The sequence below is a fragment of the Triticum aestivum genome, chromosome 1B, assembly GCF_018294505.1.
Source record: "Triticum aestivum cultivar Chinese Spring chromosome 1B, IWGSC CS RefSeq v2.1, whole genome shotgun sequence".
Classification (NCBI taxonomy): Eukaryota; Viridiplantae; Streptophyta; class Magnoliopsida; order Poales; family Poaceae; genus Triticum; species Triticum aestivum.
This window is the reverse complement of record NC_057795.1, coordinates 350,220,290-350,233,403: the sequence shown is the minus strand read 5'-3', so window position 1 is coordinate 350,233,403 and position 13,114 is coordinate 350,220,290. Positions and strand designations below refer to the sequence as shown.

At 46.1% G+C, this 13,114-nt stretch overlaps 1 pseudogene; it reads right to left on the bottom strand.

The window, feature by feature from the left end:
* Nucleotides 1-1,364: 1,364 nt before the first annotated feature.
* Nucleotides 1,365-5,274, bottom strand: LOC123078497 (uncharacterized; annotated as a pseudogene).
* Nucleotides 5,275-13,114: the final 7,840 nt, after the last annotated feature.

Below are 13,114 nucleotides of genomic sequence, written 5' to 3'. Positions count from 1 at the left end.
TACATAATTAGTCCCTAAAATTGTTTTTATATTATAGGATAAATAGAAAGGCCAAGTTCACAATCTTGCAAAGAAGCTTTTCCATTGATCCTCATCTTCCACGCCACACCACTGATCCCATTTTCTAATGAACCTTGCTTATTTTCTCATCTGCCAATAAGCACGAGTTAAAATGGGGATAAAGAAACACACAAGCAACAACCAATAGTAAAAAAAAAGTATACTGCAAGAATCTGGTCCATGCACTTCAACACTTTTGACAAATATAAGAATAGGAAAATGATGTATACTGCAAGACCAATTAAATGAAAAGCACTCTCTTAGCTAACACAGACTACAATGGTGTATACTGCAAGAACATATACTAAAATATGGTGGAAAGGATGAGATCTACTCCATGCTTTTCAACACTTTTGACAAATATATAACAATAGGAAAATGAGGTGGGTTTTATACACACCAATCATGTCACACCATTATTGGAGAAGGACCTTCTTTCCCATCAACCTTGTTTTTTTCTTTCATCTGCCAATGAAGAGCCAATAAGCAGGAGTTAGATATAAGGGAAAAAAACTTCAGCACAAGTTTGGCCTATATATGACCAGCCAAAAACACCATAGCACTATGTCACTACAAGTTTGGTTTATATATACTGCAAATAACCACTCTTGCTTATATACGCCGCTCTGTACTAGTGAAATTTTAGTTCACTTGAGCCACTCATGGTGATAAATGTCAGGATGCTATCAACCCCCAAGGTTCACAAATAAGTTAAGAATAACAAAATGTGTTATAAATCAGTGATGTAACATAGGGGCATAATTTATCAACTATCATACAGATTTATATGGCAGTCTAGATATCACATATTAGAAAAATGTGGTCACACATGAGTTGCTGAACATTTGCACCTTGTTACAATTCATTGATTTCAGCAACCTAGCTAGTTAGATCACAAACCAACAGTCGGGAAAAATAAAAACTGCATCACAAGATAGTGCATATTATTAAAGAGAGTTTAGAAAAAGGGGTACCAGATAGCATTTTGAGAATGAAGTCCCTCCTCAGAATGCCTGGAAGCACAAACATCATGTTCATGTGCTCTGGAGCTTTAGCGAATATTGTTACAGCTTCAACGTCTCGCTCCCAGTAAATGCAAGCCTAGACAATTCACTAATTGCCTTTTCTCTTGATTTCTGTTGAGGGTCTTCTTGTGCTGCTTTTCGCGCCATTGCTACTGTGAACGATGTTGTCATTGCACCCACATGTTGTGTCACGATGTTCAGCTGGCTATTGACATCTTGAAGCATGGTTACAAATGGATCGCTTGGTCCCATCGCCCTCTTTGGCCTTGGCTCCCTTTTCTACCTCTTCGAACTAGTTGTATCAATAGAGCAAGTGTCAATGGATCGTCGAGCTATTCCTGTTGAGATCATGTCCTCTTCCTCATTTTCTTTTTCCTTCTCCAAGTTTCCCACTGCCTCTCCAAAGCCTTCAACACTTTCTCCTATTGCAATGTCTTTGCCATAGATAGTAGCCAATTGATCAAAGTATGGAAATGATACACCATACTATCCCTTAGCCTCCTTGTGAATCTACATGTTTTTTTACAAAAGAAGAAAGTTGGTTTTCGATAGCAAGGACGATAACAAGGGATAGAAACAGTACTACTTTCTCCTTGAACATCTTATAGGAATAGTAGCACTAACAAGGCAGCAAGGGATGATCCAAATACAAAAAATACTGAAGAGGAAACACTACAACAACAGGTAACCAAGGTACAATACCAAGGAAATTCAGCACAAAGCATTACTAAGGAATTTAGTTTTATTGGTTCAAGTGATCTACCTGACAATGAGCTTCATATTGTGCCTTCTCGCTCTGAATCATCCTTCGACTTCCATCCCATGTGAAACCACTTTTGGATAGCATTACTTCAATGACACCAAGTTTCTTCCTGAAGTGCCTCACTCTTGATTCAATGTGTGGAGATGCAGTGATACCACGGCCTGGACACTTCTCAACAAGATGCTTTTCCAATATCCCCAGGTATCCACCCTTGAAGGCACCATCAGCTTTCCACCTCGGATCCAAAGATAACTCATACAAAGCTTTAATAAGCTCATCATCCTCATCAGAAGACCAATTCCTTTTATTCTTGCCTCTTCCACGGGATGTGCTCGAGCTATCCACATGGTCCATATCTGCACAAGCAAGAATGGTACAAATGAGATGGAAAATATATATGAAAGAGAACAAGTGCAAACGAGATGCAATTGTAGCTTGCAAATATAATTGAAAGGGAACAAATGTAAATGAGATGGAAATATATATAGAAGGGAGCAAATAGAAACAACTTATACCTCAATGCGCCCTAGAAGCCCTATGTCTATTATACATGCCCTGAGCAAGTTCATTCCGAAAATTTGTCCACTCATTCGAAGTTGAGATAGAAGTGATGAATTCTGGTTGATCCAATTCTCCCTCCATTTCTTCTAATGTTTCTTGTATTATTGGCTCGTTGATATCAAGTGCGTCGATAGACATCTTTTGCAATATAAGGTTATGCAAGAGTGCACATGCCATGATGATTCGACATTGGGTCTTCATGGGAAAAAAGGAAGGAGACCACAAAATCCCCCACCAACCCTTGAGCCTTCCAAAGCACCTTTCTACTATATTTCAGGCTCTAGCGTGGCGCATGTTGAGATACTCTTCTGCACTACGAGGTGGATTTTGTGGTGTCCAACCACCGAAGTGATACCTTTGACCTCGGTATGGAGCTAAAAATCCTTTTGCGTTTGTATAGCCAGCATCGACAAGATAATATTGGCCTTTGGGGACACGCAACCCATTTGGCCGTGAGATAGCATCCCTAAGAACCCGACCATTGATACGTCTCCGTCGTATCTATAACTTTTGATTGTTCCATGCCAATATTCTACAACTTTCATATACTTTTGGCAACTTTTTATATTATTTTTGAGACTAACATATTGATCCAGTGCCCAGTGACAGTTCCTGTTTGTTGCATGTTTTATATTTCGCAGAAACCCCATATCAAACGAAGTCCAAACGGGATAAAAACGGACGGAGAATATTTTTGGAATATTTGGGAAATATGGGAGGAAGAATCAACGCGAAACGGTGCCCGAGGTGGCCACGAGGCAGGGGGCGCGCCTGCCTCTACTGGGCGCGCCCCTGATCCTTGTGGGCACCCCATAAGGCGGTTGATGCTCTTCTTTTGCCGCAAGAAAGCTAATTTTTAGAGAAAAATCTGGGCGAAGGTTTCAACCCAATCGGAGTTACGGATATCCAGATCTAAAAGAAACGGTGCCAGGGCAGAATTTGGTAACGCAGAAAGAGAGAGAGACAGAGAGACAGATCCAATCTCGGAGGGGCTCTCTCCCCTCCCACGCCATGGAAGCCAAGGACCAGAGGGGAAACCCTTCTCCCATCTAGGGAGGAGGTCAAGGGAGAAGAAGAAGAAGGGGGGCTCTCTCCCCCTTGCTTCCGGTGGTGCCGGAATGCCACCGGAGGCCATCATCATCACCGCGATCTTCACCAACAACTTCACCACCTTCATCACCATCACCTTCCCCCTCTATGCAGCGGTGTAACCTCTCTTTACCCGTTGTAATCTCTACTTAAACATGGTGCTCAACGCTATATATTATTTCCAAATGATGTATGGCTATCCTATAATGTTTGAGTAGATCCATTTTGTCCTATGGGTTAATTGATGATCGTGATTGGTTTGAGTTGCATGTTTTATTATTGGTGTTGTCCTATGGTGCTCTCCGTGTCGCGCAAGCGTGAGGGATTCCCGCTGTAGGGTTTGTAATATGTTCATGATTTACTTATGGTGGGTGGCGTGAGTGACAAAAGCACAGACCCGAGTAAGTAGGTTGTTTGCGTATGGGATAAAGGGGACTTGATACTTTAATGCTATGATCGGGTTTTACCTTAATGATCTTTACTAGTTGCGGATGCTTGCTAGAGTTCCAATCATAAGTGCATATGATCCAAGAAGAGTGTGACGCCCGGGTATTTAAGCTACAGTGAACCTCTGCTAATGATGCCACGTCACCTCGGTTACTGTTGGTAAACTCGTGTTAGTTCAAAACGATTCAAATTCAAATTTAAAATATAGGCAAACAACAAAAGTTTTCAAATAATAAAACTAAAATGTTCTGGTTGTGCCAAATAATGCGTAGGTAATTATGGTGGAGAAACCACACTTGTATAAAATATGTAAATACTCAAAATGAATATAATAGTAGCAAAACAATTAGTTAAATGATTATAAAATACTAAACAATTACAAATGGTTTTATATTAGGTGCCAAGTTAATTGCGGTAGTGGCATAAGTATTAAAAATATTTTAGGTGCAACTTGGGTTTTTCATAAACACCGAAATTTAATAAAACAGAAAAGAAGAAAAGAAATAAAATAGAAAAACAAACTAACAAAAAAAAGAAAAAGAAACCCCCCAAACCCCCGGGCCAACCGACCCAGCTAGCCAACCGGCCGGCCCAGTCGGCCAGCCCACCCCGGCCGGCCCACCTCTCCCCGCATAACCCCCCACCCCCCCGACCGAACCCTAGCCTCGTCACCCCACTCACCCGCACGATCCCCATCTCTCCTCTCGCCCCCACCCCCCCCGATCCAATCGGGATCGGGCCCGAACCCATCGCCGCCTCCCCGACGCATCACCGGCGCCGCCCCGCCCGTCGCTCGCCGTCGTCCTCACCCCCTCCCCCTTTCCTGGACCGGAAGGGCCCCCCCCTCCGTCGCCGCCGCGCCAACCCCCGCCGTCGCCGCCTGCCCTCGCTCAAGGGCCCGGCCCCGTGCCCCTGACGCCATTCCGGCGCAGCCCCGCCACCTCATCACCGTCGCTGGACCTCGCCGTACGCCACCATCACCGCACGAAGGCCTCGCCGTCGCCGGACCTCCCCACCGGGCCTCCTCATCTCCTCCCCGTCGGACTGCCTCCCCGCCACCGTTGCCGAACCGTCCCCGTCCTCCTCCCCGCCGGACCACATCGAGCCTCGCCGCCACCTCTGCTCGCCAACGCCGGTGAGGGCCGCACCCTCCTCTTCTCCTCTCTACCCCGTGTGCCACGACCTCATCCGTCGCTCGACGTTGCCACCTGACCCACGCGCCGGATGCACCCAGTGCATGCGCCCGCGCCCGCCGGCGGTGCTCTGTCCGCTGCTGTTGCGGCCCGCGCGCTGCCTGCGCCCCACCTCGGCGCCTCGCCCCGCGGCCATCTCCGCCTTCCCCTCGCCGCGCCGGGGGTGCGCCTTCGCCACCGCACACGCGCCCCGCGCCCGTGCCTCTGCACGCGGCCGCTCGCCCCGTCCCCCCCCCCCGCATGCCGCCCTACGCGGCCGCCATCGGTCGAGGCCATGGCCTCAACGACCCTGCTGGGCGAGCGCCCGTGCCCCCGCCCGATAGCTCGCTCGCCCGCGCCCGTAACCCGACGCCCGATAGGCCTCTGGCCACTGACTGCTGGGGCCCAGCCCCAGTAAAACGAAAAGGACTTAAAAATAATAATAAAATAAATAAATAATATTAATTAGTTAATTAATTAAAGAATTAATTAACTTAATTAATTCTGTTAACTAACTATTAAACCAAATTAACCTGCTAATTAATTAGAATAACAGTTAGTTAGTTAGATAGGCAATGACATGCGGGACCCCCATGTCAGGTTGACCAGGTCAACTGCCGACGTCATGCTGACGTCAGCAAACACTGTTTGGATAATGTTGGATTTAAATAATTAATTAAATTCCAGAAATTAATAAAATCTTTAGAAAATCATATCTTTTAATCCGTAACTCGGATTAAAATATTTTCAACATGAAAGTTGCTCATAACGACGAGACGATTCCGGATACGCAGCCCGTTCGTCCGCCACGCGTCCCTAGCATAGAGAACCTGCAACATTTCACCTCCGGTTCATCTGTCCGAAAACACGAAACACTGGGGGTACTTTCTCGGATGTTTCCCCCCTTCACCGGTATCACCTCGTACCGCGTTAGAACACGTCTAGCTCTGCTTGTTGACCTGTTATGCACTTGCTTGCTATGTATTTACTGTTTCTCCCCCCTCTTCTCTCCGGTAGCCCCCGTGACGATGCTGATGCCCATGTGGACGACTACGTCACCGACGACCCCTCTCTCTTGCCAGAGCAACCAGGCAAGCCCCCCCTTTGATCACCAGATATCGCCTATTCTACCCTCTACTGCTTGCATTAGAGTAGTGTAGCATGTTACTGTTTCGATTAATCCTATTCTGTTGCATAGCCTGACATTGTTGCTACACCTGTTGATACCTTACCTGCAATCCTAAATGCTTAGTATAGGATGCTAGTTTATCATCATTGGCCCTACATTCTTGTCAGTCTGCCTTGCTATACTATTGGGCCGTGATCACTCGGGAGGTGATCACGGGTATATACTATACATACATACATACTATACAGATGGTGACTACAGTCGGGTCAGCTCAAAGAGTACCCGCGAGTGATTCACGGATTGGGGGCTGAAAGGACCTTTGTCCCGACGGCCCTCTGTGTGGATCTTTGTGGCGGAGCGACAGGGCAGGTTGAGACCGCCTAGGAGAGAGGTGGGCCTGGCCCTGTTCGGCGTTCGCGGACACTTAACACGCTTAACGAGATCTTGGTATTTGATCTGAGTCTGGCTACGAGCCTATACGCACTAACCATCTACGTGGGAGTAGTTATGGGTATCCCGACGTCGTGGTATCAGCCGAAGCACTTCAGACGTCAGCGACGGAGCGGCGCGCGCCGAATTGGACTGGAACGCCACTAGGCTAGGTCTGCTTTCGGCCGCGTACGCAACGTGCAGGTGTGCTATGGGCGATGGGCCCAGACCCCTGTGCGCTTAGGTTTAGACCGGCGTGCTGGCCTCTCTGTTTTGCCTAGGTGGGGCTGCGACGTGTTGATCTTCCGAGGCCGGGCATGACCCAGGAAAGTGTGTCCGGCCAAATGGGATCAAGCGTGTTGGGTTATGTGGTGCACCCCTGCAGGGAAGTTAATCTATTCGAATAGCCGTGATCTTCGGTAACAGGACGACTTGGAGTTGTACCTTGACCTTATGACAACTAGAACCGGATACTTAATAAAACACACCCTTCCAAGTGCCAGATACAACCGGTGGTCGCTCTCCCTCAGGGATACGAGGGGAGGATCGCCGGGTAGGATATGCTATGCGATGCTACTTGGAGGACTTCGACCTACCCTCTTCTGCCTGTTGCAAGAAGAAGGTGACCAGAAGCGTAGTCTTCGATAAGACTAGCTATCCCCCCTTATTCTGGCATTCTGCAGTTCAGTCCACTGATATGGCCCTTTACACATATACCCATGCATATGTAGTGTAGTTCCTTGCTTGCGAGTACTTTGGATGAGTACTCACGGTTGCTTTCTCCCCCTTTTTCCCCTTTCCTTTCTTTCTGGTTGTCGCAACCAGATGCTGGAGCCCAGGAGCCAGACGCCACCGTCGACGACGACCCTACTACACTGGAGGTGCCTACTACTACGTGCAGGCTGCTGACGACGACCAGGAGTAGTTTAGGAGGATCCCAGGCAGGAGGCCTGCGCCTCTTTCGATCTGTATCCCAGTTTGTGCTAGCCTTCTTAAGGCAAACTTGTTTAACTTATGTCTGTACTCAGATATTGTTGCTTCCGCTGACTCGTCTATGATCGAGCACTTGTATTCGAGCCCTCGAGGCCCCTGGCTTGTATTATGATGCTTGTATGACTTATTTATGTTTTAGAGTTGTGTTGTGATATCTTCCCGTGAGTCCCTGATCTTGATCGTACACATTTGCGTGCATGATTAGTGTACGATTAAATCGGGGGCGTCACAAGTTGGTATCAGAGCCAACTGCCTATAGGAATCCCCCTTCCAACTCCTTGGCCGAAGTCGAGTCTAGTCTTTACAAAACTTTTACTGACATGGCTGTGCGACCCATGGGCCCACGTCGCCATTGGGTGGTATTAGGATCTTTTACTCCTCAACCTTTACTCTGGGATTCTGAACTCTCTTCTATTCGGGTTAAACGATTTTTACAAAAATCTAACATTAGGTTCTCGAAAATACTTTCTCCCGGAGAGGCCCTTCAGTCCAGATGATCACCGACTGCACCAGAAGATTTCGAAGATACTCTCCGATTTTCTCTGGAGACCTTGTGCCCGTTGCCTTTGCAATTCCCTACCACTGAAATATCCCTATGGATAAATACTCACACCTGTCGTGCTTACTTTTATTCTCAGTCGATCTTGTTATTACAAGATACCCTGAGAATATTTTGTGCCTACTGCCTTGCAGTTCTTTGCCACCTGAATACCCCTAAGAATAACTTCTCGCACCTTTCGAGTATCCGCTCATCCCAGTTGTTCAGGTGTTTCACAAAAGTCTGTGAAATACTATTCAATCCTTCGAAATCCTTAGCAGCTTTATTTCTCTGCAAATACTTGTCTGCTAGCATTATGGATGCTTCCCATATATCTGGCAATATTCACTAGTATCTTTTGACACCGTCATTTTGATCCTATTGATTCAACATGTGTGCGAATGCACACAATCATCTATCAACCCTTCTAACTTATCTTTCCGACTGAGACATCATTTTTGAACATGAGCTGGTTCTCGACCAAACTATTTGTCGCCAATTGTGCCTCTGGTTTATCCAACTTATCCATCCTTGGTCAGAGCGACTGCTTCTGATCTTTTGTTTTGGAAATCATAATTCCTTTGTTATCTAAGCATCGAATTATTCCGATGTTCTATAATATGATGCCCGTGCATTCTTTCTGGAATACCGATACTCACCTCAACTCCGTTGTGGATCGCCCGATCCATTGTTGGATTGCTATCCGACAGTGTCCTTCATATTCAATCACCTTGTGAGTTCTTCCCCTGATACATAGTGCCTTTGGTAAATTGTATCATCTGCTTGGCCAACCATGCTCTGCTTTCGAGCTGGTGGTATTTACTATTGAAGTTTGTGGTATATGTTCCTAAGATGCCCTGATGGGTTGAACTTACGCCTTACCTAATCCGTGTGAACCCGAAAGATTACACGGGTCATATTATCTGGTATTGCACCAGGTAAAAAAAACACTTTCAACAACTAATGTCATTTTCGAAATACGAGAGGTGAATGAAAGGTTATGCATTGAAGAAGTGGGAGTTGACCTTGAACTTTGTGTTCATGCCCATGGACATGATGTAGATCATATCATTAAAGCTTCTCTTAAATTAATTATTCCCTTGGTATAAGTTCTTATATCTGGGATTTGGCCTTTTGCAACCGTGGTTCCGACCATGATTGTTCTTCTTTGATTTCATTTCTCGGACAAGTTAAAACAATTGTCTTATATGGATCAATGCACCAGTCCAACCTTTACTTTGATCTTGTGTCGAGTATTACCCCCCTGGAATCTCGAGATTATCATGGAACTGCATAACTTCTTATGAGTTCATCAAGTACTACCTTCCCACTGATTCCAATTTTTCACGGGCTCTGAGTTATTAAACACTCAAAGACATCGATAACTGAACCGAGTCCGCACTACGGTTCAACAACTCTCAGTATTCTTCTTTAAGTACAAGTTTGTACCCGATCACGTCATTCCTAGCCTTATCGGCTATATCATTATCGTGCAACTTTTTAACTGTACTATCAGGTCCTTTTCGAAGCACAATTTTCGACGATGAGCTAAGCTTACGTCGACTCTCCTTCTCATATCATTTCGCCTTGACCAACAAGCTTGATTCCGAGTTTGTGTCGTATCCGTAGTTTTAATAACTTTTCGCCCCATCCTTCCTTTTGCTTGATGTCATCGATGAGCGATTATATCTTCATGAAACCTCTCGACAAATGTGTCGTGATCATCATCAACATTTTTGAGCTCTTCCAGGGTATCAAGAATTCATGATGAGAAATACCATCCTTTCCCTCGATGATTTGTCGTATCATCGACCACTTTATTGCCTTCCATTCAACACAAACTTGTCCGTGTTTTGTGTTCTACCTTGAGTTCCTTGCTATCCAGCAATTGTTCTTCTTTACCTTGGAGTATTACCATCCTTTATGTCAAGAATGTTCTGAGATTTGTTCCACCTCTTGAGAATTCTTGACATAGAAATACTTCTCACCATCACCATTCTTTCTTGGTCCCCGTGTTAATTCCAACAAGTGAACGGTGTTGTTTGGATTCTTTCCTTCTAGCAACCCTATTTTTTTGAAGTTAATGGTCGAAAGTTCATTCTTAGGCTATTGACTATTGAATCACCATTCTGACATTGGTCGTGCAACCCAACCCATATTTCGGGTGCACCTTTCAACCAATGTTTAATTGTGTATGTTTTCCTCGAGCATACATCATTATACCATTTGATCTGACAAATGTCATCTTCTTGTTCACATTATTGTGGAAATCCATCTTTTGAAAATCTCAATGAATTGTCGCTGAGTCAATCAGCCACCTCCTCACCTCTCCTTGGTTTAATGATGAACTATTGTTTCAGGAACCCGCTCCCATAGTTCATTTCCCGAGAATCTTGCAATGCCATTTCAACGATTTGTGTTGCGCCTTTTCTTCTCGGACATCCTGAGTCTGAGGCATCATGACACCAATTGGATCTGAATCTCGGTCAGATATGATGGCTGGGACAACTTTCCAGGAGTTATGTTGTTTGTCCTTTGATGACCCGGTGACATGATGTCATGCCTAGCACCCCCCCCCCCCCTGGCTGGAGGACCTATCATTATGATTTCTTTTGCAAGGATAACCATTCCTCCTGGAGGAAGTGGTAAGACCTATTATATAAGCTGTTCCTGATGGATCCAATGAGTATCTGAAGTCCGAACTTTGCTTGAAGACCATGTCAATGCTATCTCGAAGCATGTTTCTGGTAAACCGATTTTCAACAAGAACATTTGAAACCCAATACTAAATGTTTCTCACTCGATTATCCAAACACCGTTGTTTGCGTAATGTCATGAAATTTCTCTCCCCTACCTAAAGAGTTTTCTACATTATATCCTGTCATGGATATCATGCTCTGCTTATCCTTGGGAAGGATATACCCCTGAAATATGTGTTTAAACACATTTTCCTTCCCATTGTTCTGTTTAACCTGATGATCACATTTTCCTTTCCATTGGTTTGTTTGACCTTTCTTGTGATCTATATAACCTAAGCAGTAATAATTTACTTCTTATGTAAACACCTCGGTGTACAACTCTGCCAGTGAGACCCTATTACTTTTGTTGATGACATTTCGGTAACCACCGATGGACGGGAACTTTGCCTATTGGTCCGCCTCGTCCAACGAGCAGGAAAATGGTTCTCTTCGTCCCTCGCCCTTGGTATCGACGTTGTTGCCGACTTAATCGACAGGCTACCCTCTGACATGCCTTGCTTGCATGATCGCGCAAGACGTCTCCGCCCTTCCTACTTTTAACCCACATGGTGGGCCCATAACCCACAGTTCCACCAGGATCGAAACCTGACTCTCCTATACACCCTCATGTTTCCAAAGTTATTCCTCGCGCGTGGACTCGTATGAAATTCATGAGCCACCTACCGATGAGATCATCAATTCTGGTATCAGACGCAATACTTATTCTCGTTGCTCTGAACCCCTTTCATATTCTAATTAGGCATCAAATGCTTGCCTATCCATTTGAAACTTCTCATGGTACCTCCTTACTTTGCTCTCGATATTTTCTTAAGTTTGAATTCGAGAGTACTTCCGCCACCTTCCTCGATGTTATCAACCAGATAATCGACCTTGCAGAGGTCTGTTCTTCCGGAAACCTATTCGTAAGTACGATGAAGATCCCGAAGGAAGGACGTCGACTTCATCATGATGACCGGAAGCAAAGGAATGAAGACATCAATGTATTGGACCGGTCTCTTCGAGAAGAGCAAGCCACAATGAGAAGATTCGTAAAAATTTCGTAACCAAATCCATTCCCCCTTACTCCCGCTCCTAAATCTCGGGACGAGATTTCTTGTAGTGGAGGAGAATTGTGACGCCCGGGTATTTAAGCTACAGTGAACCTCTGCTAATGATGCCACGTCACCTCGGTTACTGTTGGTAAACTCGTGTTAGTTCAAAACGATTCAAATTCAAATTTAAAATATAGGCAAACAACAAAAGTTTTCAAATAATAAAACTAAAATGTTCTGGTTGTGCCAAATAATGCGTAGGTAATTATGGTGGAGAAACCACACTTGTATAAAATATGTAAATACTCAAAATGAATATAATAGTAGCAAAACAATTAGTTAAATGATTATAAAATACTAAACAATTACAAATGGTTTTATATTAGGTGCCAAGTTAATTGCGGTAGTGGCATAAGTATTAAAAATATTTTAGGTGCAACTTGGGTTTTTCATAAACACCGAAATTTAATAAAACAGAAAAGAAGAAAAGAAATAAAATAGAAAAACAAACTAACAAAAAAAAAGAAAAAGAAACCCCCCAAACCCCCGGGCCAACCGACCCAGCTAGCCAACCGGCCGGCCCAGTCGGCCAGCCCACCCCGGCCGGCCCACCTCTCCCCGCATAACCCCCCACCCCCGACCGAACCCTAGCCTCGTCACCCCACTCACCCGCACGATCCCCATCTCTCCTCTCGCCCCCACCCCCCCCGATCCAATCGGGATCGGGCCCGAACCCATCGCCGCCTCCCCGACGCATCACCGGCGCCGCCCCGCCCGTCGCTCGCCGTCGTCCTCACCCCCTCCCCCTTTCCTGGACCGGAAGGGCCCCCCCCCTCCGTCGCCGCCGCGCCAACCCCCGCCGTCGCCGCCTGCCCTCGCTCAAGGGCCCGGCCCCGTGCCCCTGACGCCATTCCGGCGCAGCCCCGCCACCTCATCACCGTCGCTGGACCTCGCCGTACGCCACCATCACCGCACGAAGGCCTCGCCGTCGCCGGACCTCCCCACCGGGCCTCCTCATCTCCTCCCCGTCGGACTGCCTCCCCGCCACCGTTGCCGAACCGTCCCCGTCCTCCTCCCCGCCGGACCACATCGAGCCTCGCCGCCACCTCTGCTCGCCA